The sequence below is a fragment of the Xiphophorus hellerii genome, chromosome 20, assembly GCF_003331165.1.
Source record: "Xiphophorus hellerii strain 12219 chromosome 20, Xiphophorus_hellerii-4.1, whole genome shotgun sequence".
Lineage (NCBI taxonomy): Eukaryota > Metazoa > Chordata > Actinopteri > Cyprinodontiformes > Poeciliidae > Xiphophorus > Xiphophorus hellerii.
Window position 1 is genome coordinate 5,753,461 of NC_045691.1, and position 21,218 is coordinate 5,774,678.

Consider the following 21,218-nt stretch of genomic DNA (forward strand, 5'->3'; position numbering starts at 1 on the left):
ATACAGTCTAAGTAACTGTTTCCATCCTGACACTTTATCATCTAATTAGAACGTTTTTGAAGTGCATGAACAGTAAGATGTCAACTTTTACCAGTTTTGGATCATAACTGTTTTAAACTTTGGTGATACCAAAAACTAATCCATTCCTAAAACAGAGAGAACATGCAAATGGAGCAAAAGAGCAACAAAGATCCACTGTGTAATAAATACTTACTGCAGTGAGAGACTATTTTAAAAGGCCCTTGCTGCATATTTTATTCACATTTAAGCTCACTGCCTCTGTAAGTAGCAAAGGGAGATAACGGCATCTTATTTTCTGTGCAGAACAGCACAACAGTAATGCCATGTAAAGGTTGCACTTTGCACAAATGGCAGTTCAACCAGTTAACATCTTTCAAGTTCAGCATCAAAAGTTGAAACATAATGTCAGTACATCAGCTGTGCACGCATATCCAACTTTGTGAGTGTCTTTCAAGTGGGAGACAAGACCTTTCAAAGTGATTCTCCCTAATGGAGAGATGGCTTGATCCCTGGGCGTAACGGTGAATACTGTGACCACACATTGAAATAATGAGCCTTGTTCCACTGAAGGACAAATGGCACAGAGCTGCTCGAAGGCAACAGCTCCACATTAGCTGCAGATGCAAACACGACCAGCAACAGACTGACTCTACAATGTTTGAAATACAGAAAAAAGCATTTGCTTTAATTAAGAAAATATTAAGCAATGCACACTTTACTGTTTGTAATTTTTCTTTACCAAATTAGCACATAAAGTAACTATTATAGGACATATACTGTACCAGTGAGTCACCTAGATTTGTCCCATCAGGGGCTCCATAAATGTATTGTTTTAATTATGCTTTATGTCCTTTAATGACAGTTTTGTTGAAAAGGAGTTTTAAATGTAGCAGCCTAGCAGCCTCATAGATTACATTGACAAACATGTACTGTATGGTCTAGACTTTGAGGTTGTTGTCTTTTTCATCAAATATGTGGATGTAAATAATATGATGTCTTATGAAGTTGAAGGTCTGACACTATATATTATAGTGGAAACTATTTTTATGCTGAAACTTTTCTCAGCTTTTTTTAAGGAAAACCAACTTAGTTTTTTATACAGTCAAACATTATAGTTTTTGTATTTAATAACAATATAAACAAACTGTACTGTTTGAAAAAAGTACTGTAAAAGTAAAATTGTTTCATTGCAACTGAGTAAAAAGCTATTAAAGGATTTAATTGAGACATGAAAAACAAGTTCATGGAACAGTTTGTTGTTGTTTCTTGAGACAATGGTCTTTATAATTACATAACTGAAAAAATTTAAATTGACTGAAATTTAATTAACAAAAAGCTCAACCCTGACCTGAAAAATGGGAAGTAACTTCACTGAAAGATGACAGCCTTCCGGCAGTAATAGTGGATACATACCAATCTCTATTCAAAGGGAGAAAGAACAAAAACTTTATAAAGTACAAAAATTGGTAGGTGAGGGACATGTCATCTTCTTTTATTTACACTTTTCTCATTAATAAACAGAATGAAAACCCCTACATTTGCAATCACTTCTTTATAGATTGCAATCCTAAAAAGAAGTGAACTTTAGCTTGTGGCGCGATGGACGTCCAGCGTAACTGCATGGGGTTTCCTTTAGTTTATATGTTCACAGTGAAACTGCATGAATCGACAATCATTTAACCTGCTACAGACACACGGTGTTGTGTCTTCTTTAAACTCCTATTTACAACAGTTACCACTCTGCCTTAGCATCCCATTATTATTATTATGTGAAAAAATACACTAAAATACAACGCCATTGGGTCTCTTTTTTCAATAAGAGACCCCAAAAAATACAAAATCTGCAAAAGAGATAAATTATTAATAAAACACAGATGCAGAACTGCATATATTAATATAATGAGAGCACAGATAACAATGTAGTGCCTGTAAGTTAGTTACATGTAACTGTGGTAGTTGAAGTAGTTATCAACCAGTCGTGCGTATTCTATTAATAACTGCTTAAAACTTGCCAATAAAAGGGAAAAGAACAAGACCGACGATCACGAGAAAGACCTGAGAGATTTGCCTTTGCATCAGAGATCAACACAAACTCTGACAGTGTACTACTCTATTCTATCTCACAAGACCCAGATTAACTATCAGGCCTGGTTTCCCTACTTAGGGCAAAAATAGGAGTTAAATTACAAAAACCAAAATATATATTTCCTCAGCACTTTCCAATGAAAGCAATGACAATTCATGTTAATCTGTCATATAGTGCGACAGGTTGCTGACAGAAATAAAGGGTTACAAACTTCTTTTTGTCATTTATTGTTCATACATTTTTGATCACCATTACATACACAAGTTAATTATATCGAATTGCATGCATGACCAGAATAAGGTGTTGAGTTTTGTCCAGCAAGACCTAGATGGGGAAGCCATGTTCACATCAGAATCTCATTGATAAATAACATTAACTTTTTATCACTCTTTCTGCCCCCGCAATAGCAGTCAGACTCCTGGCTGAGGGAAAAAAATCAAGTCATCTCTGCACTGATGAATCCCTTACAAATGAAAGACAGTGACGTTATCTCAGTGATGTTATCTTCATCAGTTGAAGATAAACACAACACCTGCAGGACATAACAGAGACATAACAGAAAGAGGACACAAAGCTTCCTGAATTTTGATAAAAGTGTGCTTCCTTTAAAAAGGGCAGTGTTGTTTTCGGCTTTGATGTGTTTATTTTGGGGTTAAAAATAATTAGCATTCCATAAAGCTACTAGTTAATTACAGACAATTTTGACAATATTTGTATGCACTTCTGATTTTCAGGTTGGGTATTTGCAATGGAGTATTAGGCTCAAGCTAGCAAAAAAGAAAAAAAAGAGAATAAAGTCACAATATTATGACAATAGTCATATGAGAATAAAGTCAAAATAATGTGAGAATAAATTTGTAGAGTTATGATAATAAAGTCATATGTCATAACTAATAAATTCATAATTTTACGACTTTATTCTTATATTATTATGACTTTCATATCCTTCCAACTTCTTTCTCATAATACAATAGCTTTATTCTTATTTTTTTTTTCTAAGTATGGCCCTCGTACTCTACATTTGAAATTCGTCATGATAACAGCCATAACAGGATGCAAATCAGATAAAAAGGCATATATTTAACTTTACAAAAATAATTAAATTGATTTAATAAATAATTGAATTGATGCTAGTACTCTTAAAAAAGAAAGTAGTTACATAATTTACAGACTTCATGATGGAAATGATGCTCTATAAGTTTATTTCTCTCCAATCATACCATCCAGGTTCAACAGGAATGCTGGTTAAATAAAGACTGTGACTGGGAATGTAAATACTGATACTATATTTGCTGGTTACACATGCAGAATGGCCAAGTGCTCTCATTAAATGTGTTATATACTTTCTACTGTGAGATGTTCAGATATTTGTTCATGGAGATACATCATTGTAGACCACCGAATCCAACTTGTTTCACCACAAACATCCTGGATAAACCATGTAATCCTCCCTCTTACATTCCACCTGTGTTGTTTTCACGTTTGCGGATCGTCACCTATTTCATCTGATTTATATGGAGACAGAAGGGGAGCCAGCACAAGCAGTCGTGCTCTCTATGGGTTCTACCAACACTTCTGTAATCACGTAGCTTGTCCCTGAGCTACGGAGGTCAAACCAAGGTGGGCCCAATAAACAAACCTCTTTAACCCCTCTGTTTATTGAGGTGGAGGCTTTGGTAAAGCAATTGAACCTCTTTCTCTAGCCTGAATGTGGAAAGCAGAGCTTGCAGCATGCACACATAACCCCTGTAATAAGACCACTGCATCCCCCAGAGCACCATCTACATTCATTAGCTAGTCATGAAAGAGTGAAAACGGAAGAGGAAAGGTGGGAGAGAGTGCCATAACAGGGTTCAGCTTCTCTGTTATGTTCTGGAGAGAAAGAGCCAGCATGATAACAAGTACCTTTCGGCTGTACAATTTGTTTTGTTCCATTGATAGGATTTAGACTGATGATGTGGCTGGGTCAAATGGGAGCCTCATTACTCAGCTATTTAGAGACTTGGAATCTTTTGTCTTAACTGTAATTCACTTTGTCCCATTTAAAGGAGCAGAAATCAAGCTATCGCTGTTTTGCTGGCCAGTGTCTGCAAGGGCAATGGTGCTGGAGAGGTAAACAGGGATGGAAAAACATACATGCTGTAGCTGTATGATGCAACACTTCAGCGGCTTCCTCTTCTCGAAATGAAAATGCTGTGAGCTGTGCAATTTGCAGGTCCAAACCTCTTTTAGATTTTAAAATGTCATGCATTACACCACTTGGCCTATGTTAACTGTATTGCAATCTGACATAGGAGATGAGGTTTACTCTCCCATTTTATATTCACATGCACACAAGGAGATATACTGGCTTATTAAGGAGATGAAACTGTGCTCTGCCTCTCATTTGAATTTAGCTGAGTATTTCCATATTTGCTTATGTTTGAGACTTTCTAAAAACTGTGTGATGCACTCTAATGGCTCTTTCCTAAGCTATTTTTCATGCTTCAGGGGATTTCTTTCTTTCTTTTTGTATTCAATGCAAATTGTCAGAAACTTTTATTTTTGGTTTTCTTTTTCTGAGTTTCCCAATTTTCATATAATAAACTGGAGGCCAAATTAAGCACAGAAACTATGAAAAAGTTTTATGTTTTGTTTTGTTTTATCTGTTACCAGTTAAAATCTTTTCAAAAACATTTATTTAGATTTGTCACATTTATGACAATTATAAATTAAAATATTCCTTCTGGACGAGGAGGAATTGATTTAGTGTGGTTGTCCAGAGGAACAAAATCTGCTTGTTGGATCTTATGTGAATTGGGCAGAAACATAAGGTTTCCTGAATCTTTGAAAAATTCAATTATTTTTGCAAACTCAAGTAACAACTGAGGGAGTCCATCTTTGAATAACTTTATACTTTGATTTATGAAAGTGTTTTATTGTTTCACACAGTGTAAGAAACACAAAAAATCAATTGGTTCATAATTAAATTAAGTTTATATTTATACTTTGTTAAGCCCTCTTCCATCCATGCATATTAATTTTCATGGACAATGAGAAAGGCATAAAGCAGTTACTGAAAGAAGAAAAAACCTTAAAGTTTGCATCATTGTGTTCAACTCATGAACACAGTCTAAAACATGTTTTTGAAGTAGGAAGGTGAATGGACACTGCAATAAGCTTAATTGTTTAGTTTCATATTCAAATATCTTCATACTCTTGAAAAAAAGGCAGAACATAGGAACTTTTCAGCACAACATAGGAACTTCTTTTAAGTCAATAATTCTTGAACATGGACAAAAAGTGCTACTTTTACAAGATGTCTTTTTCTTTATAACATAGGACACATGTCTTGTTTTCTATATTTTTAAACTTTTTTGCAGTGAGTATAAAAAAATATATCAGTTAATGATCATCTGAGGCAAACTAGAGACATGATGCGTTTGCTGTAGACTTGCAGTGGTTTATCTCCTGTAGACGCTGTATATGGATTTAAATGTTTCTTTTCTAATTACGATGATCAGTGGTGTAGTTACTTTGACCTTTGGCTGGGAGCAGGAATCATTGGTCAGCCATGATTCACTAACAAACCTACCACAAATGTGAGGCACTGTCAGATATTTTCTGTATGAAATATTAATGTTAATGGTTACCAATTAGTTGTTTGTTTCTCATTTCTGTAATCAAATATTCTTCTGGGGTGTGTTGTGCACAGTTAGTCAAACTCTTTTTGACAGCTTTGAATGACTTTCTTTCAGCAAACGCTGATGATTATCAAGTTTGTTGGTTTATCTAAACAAAGGGAATAAGATCACAAAACCCTCAATCACTTTAGCACTTTGTTATTTTTAGGAGTAGGTTCAGGTTTTTGTTGTCTATAAGCAATGTATATAGCAGTCTATGCTTTGTATGTAAATATTAGATCATTGTTGCATGTTAGAATGAATCCGTCGGCTGCACACTTTGCATCACAGGTCAGTGTGGAACCCTTGCCGAGAAATAGAATGACATTATATTGAGAGGCTGTGAGCAGGTCAGCCCCACCCTGGGGATATTCAGGGATGCGACTGTGGAGCATTTGTCCTGACATTTGGAGAGCGGGTGAACGACACAATGGCGGGGCGCTAGCAACCACCAGGAGATTGAGATAGAGATGTGGGGCTGTTTGAGATGCACTGTGGGGATGACAGGGGTCAGCTCGCCCCATCTCCCTGTGGCAGCTCCCAAGATTAGAAAACCATCAAACGTCCTCTGCTATATGCATCTGAATGGCAGCTGTATAGATGAGCCATGAGTGGCTGCGTGTGGCCTTGGTTGTATTCTCTGAGTGTGTGTGGTTGTGGCCAAAAGAGCACAGCAAGGGGACAGTGCCGGTGCAAAGACAAGACAAATGTTGGTTTTTTTTGTTGTTGTTCACATCAAGGAGAAAATTAAAGGTAATTGAAGTTCAATTAAGAGAAAAATGTTTTATATTTTTGCAACGCAAGGATTTAAATGAAATGCAGTCTTGTGAAAAACATTAAATATTCAGTTCGGAATAAAGAAATGTTCATATATTGATTTCTAATCTAATCTTTTAAAATTTCTGTAGAGAAGAAAGAGATATAATTGCACTTAAATAAAAAAAACACATTGTTTCTTTAAAAAAAAAAAAGAAATGCATTCTAGCTGATAGGTAGTTGTACGCATTTAGCAGAAACAATTTCAGGAAGGTGGTTCTCGTAGCAATCTATCAGTCAGAGTTTGCCACACTTCTCTCTTTATGATAGAAAATGCCTGAGGGGCTTCTTGCATGAAGAGCCCAAGTCATTCCAGAGAATCTTAATACAATCAAGATATGGGCCTTGCATGAAACCAGGACTTTCCATTTCTTAGTCACCAATCAGTCTTTATGTTTTGTGTCATTGTCATGTTGCATGTTGCAGGTTTCAGTTCTGTTTCAGTGTTTTATTGTAAACATGTCACATTCTGATACAGTAGAATTCATGGTAGATTCTGTGATAGTGAGCTTTTTTTGATTCTGGTCTAGTAAAGTATGACAAAAACCTGATGCATACATTTCCATGATTTACAAATATGAGGCTTTTTCATGAAATACTGAACTTAGTTTTTGCCAAACACACAATCTACTCTGTCCTGGACTTTGTCAACAATCTCTGGAAAACTTTAGTCTGATCTTGTGTTAAATGTTTCCTCCTTGTGCAAGTCCCATGAAAGTTAAGCCAGTGCATTCTTTTTCTGAATCTGCAAGCATTTGTATGAGCTGTAGTGAGAGCCTGCTGTAGGTTGGTGGAGAGTTTTGCCATCTGCTTTCAGGGTGAATCTGTTTGGACATTCAGATTTTTGCAATATTTCACAAATGTTTTCAAGGTTATTTTCTTTGGTTTAAATTTGTTGTTTTCATTACGCTGTTAACATTGATATAATTGATAGTAAATATTCAGTATGTTGTAGTATGTCAGAAAAATCCTCAGGCTTTGTATGGAGGTCCTGATTATCTCATTAAATGGTTTTATATTGCTGGGAACTTGCTTCAGAGATAAGCAAGGTTAGATAAAAAAAATCACACATTTCATGCTAACACTACTTTAAATCATTTACATCTCTTACAGAAACCAATAATTTCAGACTCTATCTTTGTCTGGAAAAGAAACTTTCACTAATGTGATGAAAGATTTTTAGCGCATGCATAATGTGTGTGTTATCAAATGCTGCCCAAAAAGGTCAGGAATAATCAGACTGTAGGCATATCCTGCAACATAAATGATTAAAATTCAGTAATCTAATACATAAAAAGGGTAATCTACAATATTTAAAAGTTCAAATTATGTTTCAGCTCTTGACATACATGTATCTGTTGGTGTCATTTATTGAAAGGTATTATGAGGTTTTCTATTTTCTTGCAAGAAGCAATATTTTAAACTGACTCACCTTTTTCTCCCTTTCCAACAGGTGTAGTTTATAAATCTTAGTTTTTGCTGTGTTATGTCACACATAACTGTACTGTAGATTAAGTGCAACATAATCCAGTTGCTGTAGATTAAGTGAGGAATTTGGATCCATTGAGTCAGTTTCAAATCCCCTTAGATAAAGACAATATGCATATTTCGAAAAGCTCTCATTAACACTTGGACATTATATTTTTGTTAAATAACTCTCCTGTATAAAAAAATAAACTTCTGAAACAGAAACCAAGTAAGCCAAACCTGAGGGGTAAAAATACACTAAAGTAAAGAGAAACTCTCAAGCATCTGTTCTTGTCATTGGTTTTTTTTCACATCCAATCAGTGTTCTATGGAAATACTGACTTGCATAATAGCTCAAAGAAAAATGTGTCCCTGTGTTCCATCGGAGCAGAGAGGACCCTCACTGTGCCAGATTCTCATCCGCCAGAAGTCTTCCATCTCCATTCTCTCTCTAATTACAGCTCAAATGTAAACCTATTATCCCTCACTGCATTATGAGCTACCGCTTGCGGTCCTGAAACTCAAAGAAATGAGGACTTTTTTTTGATTTTACTAGAAATCGAAGGAGAGCATGCTGATAATGATTTCAGCTGATGAATGCAATTAGTGAAGAAGTGCTAACAGCATGGCAGTAATTGGGTTTTACAAACTAAAAGCCTGCCCTTACCCAGCAATTAAAGCAACCTCCTTTAAACTTACTCAATTGTATTGCTGTTAATGGTTCATGCTTGGCTGAAGCTTAGTGCACAGAAGAGGTACATTCCCTTTGAAATTGGCTACAGCTCTGTTAGTTTTTCAAGGGTTTGGTGAGACATGCTGAAATTCTAATGTGATGAAAGATTTTTGATGTGATTAAGTTGGTTTGGTGGTGATTTGCTGCTACACAGAGTGTGTTATATGGGTGGCTGTTGGTTGCATAGCAATGCAACATCACATTAACTTTGCAATTAGTCTATCACAAGTCATGCTTGTTATAAATATTGCTATTTTTCATCTTTCTAACATATTGTTTGTTACATGCTGGAGGAGTTGTTTTTAAATGAGGGTGCAAGACTTTTATGACTTGATGTGAAAATTTGTTGATATATATAAAAACAGGTCCTGTTGGGTTCCATCCGTGTTCTGTACAGAGGGGAGGGGTGCTGATGCCTATCTCCAGCAAAGGTTTTGGATACACCCTGGACAGGTCGTCTGTCTGTCACAGGGCAACACAGACAGACAGGACAAACAACCATGCAGACACACACACCTAAGGCAAATTTAGAGAGACCAATTAACCTGACAGTCATGTTTTTGGACTGCGGGAGTACCCGGAGAGAACCTACACATGCACAGGGAGAACATGCAGAAAGACCCCAGGGCAGGAATCAAACCCGGGAATCGAACCCTGGACCTTCTTGCTGCAAGGCAACAGTACTACCAACTGCACCACTGTGCAGCCCATTGGGTTCCATTAAAAGTATAAAAGGAACATAAATTGGTAAGACAAACAATTTGTAAATTTATGAAAAAGTAGGAAAACTGCACTTCTTCAGTAAAACAAATTTTCTGAGTGGCATCATAACAATCCAATATTACACATGAACATCTCTGATGTCTGGAAAACATGTTCGGTTACAGCTGGTGAAAACCAGCATTTATGAGTTGTTTTTGTTGTGTTGAGCTACATGGATACTTGTTGTTAACGTCAATAAAATTATATATAAATATAAAAACTTGAGTATTTTAATAGTTTTTTGTTAGAAAAATTATTTGAAAAGAAAAACACCACATTTATTTAATTTTCAGACCTCTGATTTAGTGACTAAACAAAACACCAATAGCTCTGACAACAAGTTGCATGTTGGAAGGATAATCCATTTTGAACCGGTTTGGATCTAAAGCACTACTGCTCTGCTTTTTAAAAAGTCTTTCAGTATCACACATCTTTTGTCTTCTTTTATTCCACACATTCTGAAGCTTTGTTCCTGAAGCTACCGGATTTTTTTTTCTTGTTTTTGCTCATATGACACAGGTTGTTCTTATTGAAATGTATACCTTCTCTACGTACACACACCCATCACTTCCTCTTTAGAATGAATGACCATCCACACAGAATAATGTTACTGTTTTCAGAGTCAAAATCTGCATGTAAACAAAACTTCTGAAACTAAATAGAGAATATTTGAACTATAGAAGTGTCATACAATCATAATGACTGACCAAAAACTCTGATCAAACTGCAGATAGCTTTCTAAACATATCTAGTATTTACAGCCTGCATCCCTGGAATCAGACATCAAAGGCAGGGACCCACTGCTGAGATTTTAGTCCTTTCAAGACAAAGAATCGATGTAAAAATATGAAACATGCCTGGAATCTAGATCGTTCCTTCATGTTCTTATTTATCTTTTGAAAGGTGAAATGCTGGCTGATTTATTATGAATTTCTCTTTTAAGGACTTAAAAAGCTTCAAGAGTGAACAAGAGAATTTATATTGTGATAACTGAAATTAGTGTGAAACAAGGGCGGGTATTGCAAAACCTCGGAGAAACAATGAACAGAAACATGAAAGTGCATGAATAATATGTTTTTCTCACACTAGACAGAAAAAAGAAAAACAACACAATGAATATCCATTAGAAAAATAAACAGTCCCACATCACTATTGCTGTCTCATGTGTTTATATTTTGGAATTGCTACAAATGTTTAAATCTAACAAAATCCCAGTAAGCTTGCAATTACAACTTACACTTACATTTTTCCTGGATTTTTTATGGAGGGATGGAAAACAACATGAAATTCTGGAACATATTTGAGTTGTGTTGAGTTTTTTTTTTTAGACATTAATGGCATTTATCAAACAGTAAATGTAGGAAATGGCCTGAGATCAGGAATTGAGCCCAGGATAGCAACATTGCCAGCTCTACCAACTGAGCCACCCTGCAATCTTGTTGCATTATTTTTAATGGTCTTAAAGACTTCAACCAAAAATGTCACTTTTCTATCAGGTCCCTTTGTTGTAGCTCTCTCTTCATTAAAACCAGATAAAGCTTTCCAACTGCGCCTCACATTTGTCTCTTAATTGCCTTTTACTTTTTGAAGTCTGAGAATAAGTCAAGAAAGTTTAAAGTCCTTTCTAGTGCAAATTCCCTCTACTTATGAATACGGATTTGCAGTCTTAAATTGTAAACTAACCGTTTTCCATAAAAACTGTCCCCTGAAACCTCCTTTTTATGCAGTTTGTTAATAGCAAATTCTAAGATATATTTATGATTGCTCATCTGTAGTCAGACAAGGTTGCAGAAGAACACGAAGAGGAACTCTTCATCCATTCAGTTTTATTCCTCTTGGGTATTCCTCTTTTCTTTTGAAGTAATGCTATGCTACAGTTTGGTGGTTATACACTGGAGGGTGGATACTGAATGAATAAAGTGAAATATAAGCTCCTGTAATGCAGTCTATCAATTGCTTGGCCCCGTCTTCCGACTGCACTCAATGATTTTTCGCCTTCTGGCTCACATCTCCTCAGGAATGAAGTGCAGTGCTGATTGTCCACGTCGGACCATAAAAACAGCATCCAAGGCTGAGCATCAAGTTTATGTGAACAGACTGGAGCATAAAATGTAATGGGTGGGACCATTTAAGTTCTCCTGAAATGGCTTTTTTTTAAAAGGTTTGTCGACATATTTTTCAGCAAGATGGTCTATTAAAAGGAGGAACGTTTATACTGAGCTGTCAGTGGGTGTACAGGTCAGATGCTCCTTTAATAGTGTCCTCAGGCAGCCCAGTATTCGACTGGGAAACTGTGCCATTGGTTGGCCCTCCACTAACAAGATAATACTGTGTTTTCCAGCACAGCTTTGATTTAGAGCATGTGGTTAAATATACGTCTCAGTTAATGTAATTACATGACAGACTGATTTAAAAGAGAATAATCTTTGACTTACCAGCTATGAATAATTCAGACCAGGCCATTTTTCCTATTTTCCTCTCACATCTAATGAAGACAGATCTGCCTGTAGCTCAGATTTTGTCACTCCGCCAGAAATGCACAGTTCAACTGGCGACCCTCGTCGTCTTTAACTTGAGCCCGCCTCATGTGTTTCATGACTCTGGGACTGTCACTCCACTCTGAAAGACATCAGCAGATCCAGCACAAGATGAAAAACAAGGGAATCTAGTTGGAGAGCGGAGATGGCAGCCGTTTAGAGCACATTTGACATTTGCTTGACAGATAACCAGCATGTGTGCATGTCAGATGAGAGACCAGAGAGAAGGGAGATCTCAGGCGTCTCTTCTTTGTCTGCCTCTGTGGAGTGAAGCGCAGATGAAGTGAAGGTGTGGCTTCATATTACATTCCAGTTTAGATACAAGGTCACACAAGATTTTCTGTGAAAATTGGACCATTGATGCTGGTGGTTTCATAGAATTTAAATTATCACATGAAATATAAATATACTGAGCTTTTGCTTTCACAGTCAGTGTATCTAAACCTTTGGCTTCATTTAATTTCTGCAAGTTGTCTTGATGGAATGGCATCAAAGTTTTTAAAGATTTTTCTTTTTTTCCCCTAAAACTGAGAGTCCAGATAAGACATTTCAAAACCTTTCAGTTTTATGTGCTTCATGTGTCTAAGTATTTTATGACCAAAACTGTTATTAAATGATAAGTGATTGAATGCAACTGCCTATTATACTGTAGTTTTTAGACAGTCAAATGTTTCTAAGATGGAACTTGTCTGAAAATGCTTTACATGTGATAAAAATACTGACTTGAAAATGTGAGGTTGAGTATTCCATAATGGAAGCTTACCACAATAAACATATGGCAGGATACTTCACACACTGAATTGTCATGAAATTATATGAGCTGAGAATTACTTTGCAAATGATAGTTTCTCTAAACATCCTTATTTTATTTTCTGTTTCTTTCAGAAGAATGAATACGATCAAACAACATTTTATTTACAGTATGTGCATACTGGTTTGAATCAGTATGCATATATTTTTTCTGCCTCTTTTCCTGCCGCTGCAGTCCCTAGATTTGATAACTTATGTAGACTTTCAGTTTGAAGGCCATATGATTCCTTGAGGGAATCCAATCGATCAGTCAGTGGTGGGTTTGTACATTGTGGCAGCCAGATGAATGATACTGACACAGACCACATCTAAACCACTAAACCATAGACTCTGGATGCTTTTGTGACTCCTTCTGTAAAGCTGAAAAAGAAATAAATTAAATCACAACAAAAAATGAAAGCAAAGACTACTAAGTTACCAGTTCTTACCAGTACCAGTACCCTCTATTTTCACAATACCAACAGCAATTTGAGGAATCTAAGTGCTGCTTTTTGCATTTTTTTACTTATGCATTTATTTTTGCTAGCCCTCTAATTACTAAAATTTTTGTATACAGTATCTACAGAAAAACATTTCTCTAAAAGACCATTTACAGTGCCCACCTGAGTGGAAGCTGTTAATTTGTTTTATTTGATTTGATTTTTAAATTGTATTCTCCAGAATATTTTATATAATGGTCTTTTGAACTTCATAACTATAGTTGTGCATAAAACTTAGAAATTCATAAAATAGATAATAGGCTGCAGCTACTTCAGCTCAGAGAAATGAATAGTTCTGTCATAATTCTGATATCTTTTATGGTATGTTGTGACTTTGTCCCTGTAAAAATATTTCTGTCTGAGCCTTAAAAAGAGAGAGTGTTGTGGGGTGCTGTGGTGGCGCAGGGGCAACACACGACCCACGTATTGAGACCTTAGTCCTCGTGACGGTGGTCACAGGTTCAATTCCCGGCCTGGCGACATTTGCTGCATGTCTTCCCCCTTTCTCATTACCCTGTTTCCTGTCGAATTACTTTCAAATAAAGGCCACTAGAGCCAACAAGACCTTTACTGAAAAGAAGAGAGAGTATTGTATGAACCTTTAAAAATAATTATTTATAATGCAAGAACAACAGTGGATGATAGTTCACTGTAAGCGTCACTCTTGATTCACATTCTCTTAGATGTCAGTGGATTTCTTAGAACTTGCTGGGTCTGACTGTCAGCTCAGAGGGTTTACAGCTGGGAAGTAATGAGTCTGCCTTTTCAGAATATGATAATTTAATTAAGCGCTAGTTTTTACGAGAGAAAAAGATGGCTTTGTGTTTCTCACCAGGCGAGGGTAGTTAATGTTTCATAAGCCAGTACCTCGCCATGTTTCAATGGTTTTTCCCTCCACATTAGCAGGTTTTCTTTAATGGGGCCATTTGAAATGTTTTACTCTGGTCTACTTTTAATGCTCACTCAAAGGTTCCCTTAAATTACTGTTTTTGGCTGTGTGAAGCTTGCCGCTGCAGTCCTGTAGAGACTCCTTTTACCTCGAGTATATGCTGCGGTAAATTATGTTCAGCATGTAAAGAGTTACCTGAAGCAAACAGGATGATTTGAATCATTACTAATTCATACCAGTGTCTCTATTGAGCACCCTTTAACCTCTGTTTTTATGACTGCTGCTGTTTTTGTGGTTGGGCCCTGTGGCCAGGACGTGACTTTGTTTTCAGTGTTTTGATCTCCTCTGCCTTTGTCGACAGATAAGGGTGGACTGGCAGTACGCAGACTGGGGGAGGGGTGCACTGAATCGGAAAAGACACACTTTCTATTTTGCTCTGTTCTGAAAGCTCGCTGAAACTGCACTTGTTACATTACGTCTTGGTGGATAAAACATTTTGTTTTCTGTCAGGTGTATACAGGTGCTCATGTCAAGGTAACTGTCAAGAAATAACATTTGATTTGACATTAATTCAGTTACCACATTGTTGTGCCTGTGATTCAGCTTCCTACATGTTGAAACTACTGATGTGCTCTTTTTGTTGTCTTACAACTGAAAAGTAACCTACAGATTGTTTGTACATGGAAGGAGTAAATGCCAAAGCAGAACAGGTTGTGTCGTATATCACAATTCAAACACAAAATAATTCAAAACACTTTGCCTTAAAATAAAAACAGAAGTATAGAAAATTCTACTAAAAACAAGTAATAGCTAAGCTGCTTTAAAATTAAACAGGTGAATACAGTGAAGTTTGACTTCTAGCCACAATAAACAGGTATGTATTCAGAGGAGATATATAGAAGTCAAAGGTTTCTGTTCAGCTTGGGTATTCAGAAAGTTGCTTCCAGAATGGAGGAGTATTAGAACCTAAACGCTGCTCCTCTTGTTTTATTTTGGGCATGGGACCAATAACTTTTACACATATTCAGGCCCAACTTAGGTCTTTTATAGACCACTGTCAGGATTTGAACATTTATAATACTGATATTTTCTCAGTATTGTTCAACAGAACTGATGAACTGCAGCTACATGGTTGATGTTTTTTTTACAGAGAGATTACTGGAAATAATAATGTCAGTTGTATTTTGGTGTGCTGGTGTGATAGGAAACTCTGTATGTCAAAAATGTTGAGATGGAAGTTGGCAGATTTAGTCCATAACAATGCTTCACTGAGTCTAGATGAATGCTGATCCCTAACACTACATGTTTGATAAAAAAAAAAAGTATTTTCTGTTTTAAGTTGGAAAAAATTCTGACTCATCTTACTTAAAGATGAGTCAGATACTCTTGTAGTATATATGACTAGATGAGTCAATCTATAATTGTCCCTGGACAAACCAGCTCACTCCATAATCTGAGCTAGATGAATCATATAGATATTGAATTAATTGGACCAGAGAATGATGTGTTGAATAACCCCTTCTACCCCCAAATTTGATCTTTGATGAGTAACAATTTTAATTGCCAAATCACACAAAGTAAATGGACTGAACTTATACAGCGCTTTTCCAATCACTTTGACCACTCAAAGCACTTTACATAGCCACATTCACCCCCACAAACACACATTTATACACCCCTACACAGATTGGTAGGCAATTTGGGGTTAAGTGCAGGACATGTGGCAGGAGGAAGCTGGAATCGAACCTACAACCTTCCGATCGCAAAACGAGTACTCTACCATAGAGCCACAGTCGCCCCGGTGCCACAGTCGCCCCGGTACACCCATGTCTTTCAAAGGTCATGAATTGGTGGTTGTTGGTGAAGATGAAGGTGGTGGACCCAGGCTGTAGAACAAATGATGGTTTTAATGAAGATTATAAACATTCACAAAATCCAGGCAGCACAGGTGAGCAAAGTAGCAAGAAACTCAAACACTAGGTAGCACTGGAACTGAACAAGACTACAAAGACATGATGTACGACAAAACCACAACAAGGATCCAGAGGGGTGGAGGGAACACAGGAGAGTTAAATACAAGAGGGATGATCAGGAGAAACGAGGGACAGCTGGGAACAATCAACGCAAAGACTCACTTAAGAGAAAGAACATACAGGAAAACCAAAACCTCACACCAAACTCATAACTGTAATGCTCATATAACTGATATATAAACATTGTGTCTGGGAGTTGTCACAATGCGACCCATAATACTGGCATAGTATAAAAAATATTTAAGCATATTCTTTGACAAAGTGACAATAGTACCATTTTAGCCAGATGAGAAAAATGTTCTAGAACAAGTTCTGTTTTAGTTTTGCTCTTGTTCTTAAAACCCGTTCAGAATTAAAACATTTGTTTGTAAATGTATTAACAAACAGCTTTGATGCACTTTATTCTGTGTTAAGCATTTCTTAACTTACTTTGAAGCATGTTTTTATTTACATTTAACACCTGACACCTGAATTTCCCCACCGTCGGACAATAAGGGATTTCCATTTCAAAAGAAGTTCTTTGTTCCATATTATAATCATTGGTTGTAATTTTTGTGTTGTATTTCAGCCATTTTCTAAAAGCTTTCTTGGATACAAGTTAACATCAATTTCTATGCAAAGAAAATTGCACCATTCAAAGAAATGATGGTTACTCAATGCCAGAACAGTCTGTTTGAGGGAAGTTTTTGTTTTTTTTCAAACATAATAGTCCTTCAGGGGCAGAATGACAAATGAACTTTATCAAATCAAGTTGAGCTTTAGCCTTGGCACACAATGTCTTTCTGATTTTGCCTCATTGCTGGAAAGAAAGTCTCACTGTCAGCATTAAGATGAAGACCATGTTTCTGCTTTTGATGTATCCCAGGTTGTGCTTCTACTACTGTATTCTGTGCTTGGCTGGCCAGGTGATGTTGATGTGTCCAGTCATGCAGCTGACAGCTGGAACACTGTGTTGTTCTCTAGTCCTCCCTATCTGCCTGTTAGATCAATTGTTTGATTGCTGTGGAAGCTGAGAGAAACCTGTAGGGTTTCTTCTAATTCAAATGATCAATTCTGTGATCTGTACTACAGGGAAACACTTAACCTTGTGGCTACCAGTATGTTACAATGCAGAAGTGAATTTACAGTTATTTTTGTTTGATCTATTTTTTCTGACTTCTTTTGAGCTTCACTTTTAATCTACATACAGAATTATTTAGAATGTGTTTGTATGGTTTGGATGAAAGCTTGGTTATGTCTTGAATAATATAATTTATACTTCTAGGCTTTGTGTTTAAATGCACGGTTTCTGCCACCATAGATGGGTAGCAGAAATTATACAATGTCCTTTGTCCTTTGGAAAAGGAGAGTATTAGTAGATGCACTTACAGTTCAGTTAGCTTGTTTTGATGTTCTCTTAGATAGATGACAATGCTTTCAAAACTTTCACCAATTTTCATTTTATAAGATCCAATTTGAGGCAATTTTCACTTGTTTCACACATGGCCTCATATGTTACCTCAATCTTTGCTTGTAATGAAAGAATATACTGTCAACTACAAGGTTGCCATGTGCCCAGATGTGGTTGCAAAACAAGCTGTTATCATCAGGCCTCAAACTCTGCATCACAATTAGCAGTCATTTGTGCTGAAACTTTAGCTTTCCTAAGATAAGGAGCATTATTTCTCATGGTATTTCTGGTAGCATCTTTGAACATTGGATGGTCTCACCCAGCACTTGTCTCACATCCTCTCCTGTAACATGGGGAGTTGTCTTGACCGTTTTCCAATTGTAAATAACAGTTTTCACTGTAGAGGGATGGACTCTAGATTGTTTTGAGATTGCTTCATTATCCCTTTCAGGTAAACTGGCAGCAGTTGCTTTTCTAAGTGATGTTTTCCTTCCTTGGTATTGTGTACTCCAACCTGGTGATGCTTGGCTGTTTCAGGGTGCACCTAATTTTTCCACACGTTACTTCACCCTGTTGGCTCTATGTCTTAGGCAACTAATGTGATAATCAGATTTGTAGTAGTTTATCTGAAGTTGTGTTTAATTGTTTTGGGGTCTTGTATGGACAAGATGCTCTTATTTTACACTGATTTAAAAATGTTTTATTTAAAGACTGACCGTACAAGCAAATATTAATTTTATAAAGTACTTTTCTCATTCTGGTCAATACAGTCGTCTCATATGTAGCATTTTAAATAAACTTAAAATAAAATTGAAAGTTTCCCTACTTAGGTGTTTGTTGCATAGTTGTATTCATCAATTAACCATCGGTAAATATGATTGTGCTGTTGAGTGGTTGCTTCAGAGTAGTATTGACTGCCTGAAGGGTTGGGCATTGTGCCAATTCTCATTAGTCTTCTCTGTCCTTTCACCTTTTTTTGTCTCGAATCTCTCCCTCCTGCTGACGTGGGCGCCTACTGATTCAACCTTATGGTACTCCTAAGTGCTTTAGTAGAAATGTATTGATCTTAGAGCGTATGCCATTTCTCCTGCTACCTGGATATTCATAAATGGAGAAGGCAATAGGCAGTCTTCCATCTGCATGTGTGTAATTGAATTTCCATTCACTCAAGTCCAATCCAGAGTTATCTTTGGAAGAAACTGTGAAAAACAAATGGAAATCACAAACTTTCCCATTAGGTATTTTGATGCAGCCATATAGATTGTGTTGTGTCTCTGGAAATAAATATCAAGAAACACGAAAACAAATACAACTGCAGTGGAATTATGCAAATACTTCTCAGATGGGAAGATGCTGGTCAGACTGGTCAGCTGGTGAATCTATTTATGGTTGCTTCCTGTGGAGCAGAATTTGGGACTGATCACAAAACTCTGCCCTCTGACCTCTTACTCTCTCTGCTCTCTATGGTGTTTTTGGGTCCTGCCTCCAAGTCAGTGACCTTGGCTGACACTCATAACTTTAATCAGCAGCTCTGTCAACACAGGCAACCTCAACCAGCAGCTTCTAGCGCCTTAATAAGTCAAGAGTGCCACACTTGACATAGGCATGGTAGTAGCTTTTTTTTTTTTTCTCCTTTTACCGTCATTACAAAACCAATGCCCCCATAAAAATATATATTAAAAAACATGCATGAAGGCAATCACTTTTCCAGAGACATGGACTAGGTCTTAAAAGTTTTGAAAATTAATATACAGGCTTTTTTTCCATGTAGCTTTTTAACATTGTGTGAAGTTGGCTCAGCCAGATTTCTTTCCCTTAGTATACTAAATCATCATTTGAAAATAGATTTTTGGTTTCTGTTCAGGTAATCTTTGTCTGACAATAAGCTTTGTTACATCAAATAAAAAATCAAGTGTGAAAAAAGATGTTAAAACAGAAGAATTCTGTACTTGTAAAGTTTTTCACAGCTCTGTATGCTGCCAATTGTTTCTCACTTTTCAGAACTTAGGGCATGTTATTGCAAAACAACACTGTGTAAATCTGACTGAAAGGAAAATTAACATCTATTGCACCTCCAGTAATTGCCTATTGTCCTTGTGTAGTTGTCATTTAAACAAAGTTTGAATATTCTATTCAAACTATACCAACTTTTGAAAGTAACTTTGACGGAGGGGCGTGTTGTGGCTTAAAAATAATCACATCAAGAGCACAGAGCCTGACCTGTTTTTGCATCAGTAAGTTTCTGTTCAATGAAAAGCACTCAATTGGTAATTGTTGTCTTGCCTTCAGTGGGAATGTGAATAGCACTTTATTGATTGAGAGCAAAATGTTTTTAATGTTGTAGATGAGATTTCTGGATTGCCAGCTAATGGGAAGATGGAAACTCTGTGCAATCTATTTTGAAGTCAAGTTCCAAATTGAAAATCTTTACAGACATAATTAAGGCTTATCTGAATGGAATGTCAAAACTCTGGCTTTTTTATTTCTATCGTCTTGGCATTGTCAATGCTTAAATAAACAATTGTGGTCATAACTTGCCATTGTTCTGTTCAAATTAAATATAAATGAGTTAAGCATATATAGTATGTCAAGGCATTTATTATGAGCACTTCTCCACTGAGAGGTTCTTTTTTTGTCCTTTGGTTCAGATGCAGTGGATTTAGCATGTTGGTCAAGGATATATGAGCACATGGAGCTGCACTGGGGCCCAAGGCAGGGTCTCTCCACAAGGGGGGTGTCCTGGATTTCTGATACCTGTTATGGTTAGACGTATAAAACAAAACTTCCCCTAAATAACCTGAATGCCCTGACAGGAACAATAGGAATGAACACACTGCTACTGAACTGGTTTAACAAACATGATCATAGGGATCATCATCTTATGCAGTATTTTTGCATTTTATACATTTTGCGTAGCTTCTGCCTATTTAACCATAATATATTATAGCATTTATAATATATTATGGTCTTCAGAGTTGTAACACTAAAAACTGGTCATTTTAATGCATTTTTAGTTAGATGTTAGATGGACAAAGCAGATTTATTTATTTTTTTTTTTTTTTCAGAAGTCTCAAATGAATGCTTGGGGACATTTTTGGAAATTTTCAGCTGGCAGATTTAGTCAGCTTGGTCACTTTCAAGGTTTGTAAAAAAGCCACAACATATGTTTATTCTAATGACCTACATAGTGGTTGATATTTATGTCGCACAGTGAAAATAATGCATCCAAGCGTTAGATGTTCACAATCTTTAAAAATGTATTTTTAAGATGGTACGGTCTGCAAAGTACATTTCATTCATCACTTTAAGGAGTCTAACGCTTGATTTATTATATTTGTACTCAGTGCCTTTTTCTAAAATATCCCTTAGGTATACTGTATGCGTCTCTTACAAAAAACTAAGGAAAATAGGAGAGACCTGTTTTAGACTGTACATTATAAGAGAAAGGATGAGTGGCAACATTTTTGGTTAAAATACTTAGATGGATCTTTAATGAGTAATGCATAATAATGCATGAACTGAATGAAATGAGA

At 36.4% G+C, this 21,218-nt stretch overlaps 1 protein-coding gene across 3 annotated transcripts in view; it reads left to right on the forward strand.

Moving 5' to 3' along the window:
• tafa3a (TAFA chemokine like family member 3a) overlaps nt 1-21,218 on the forward strand; it is a 95,284-nt gene that overhangs the window by 61,120 nt on the left and 12,946 nt on the right. The gene's annotated exons all lie outside the window — the stretch shown is intronic.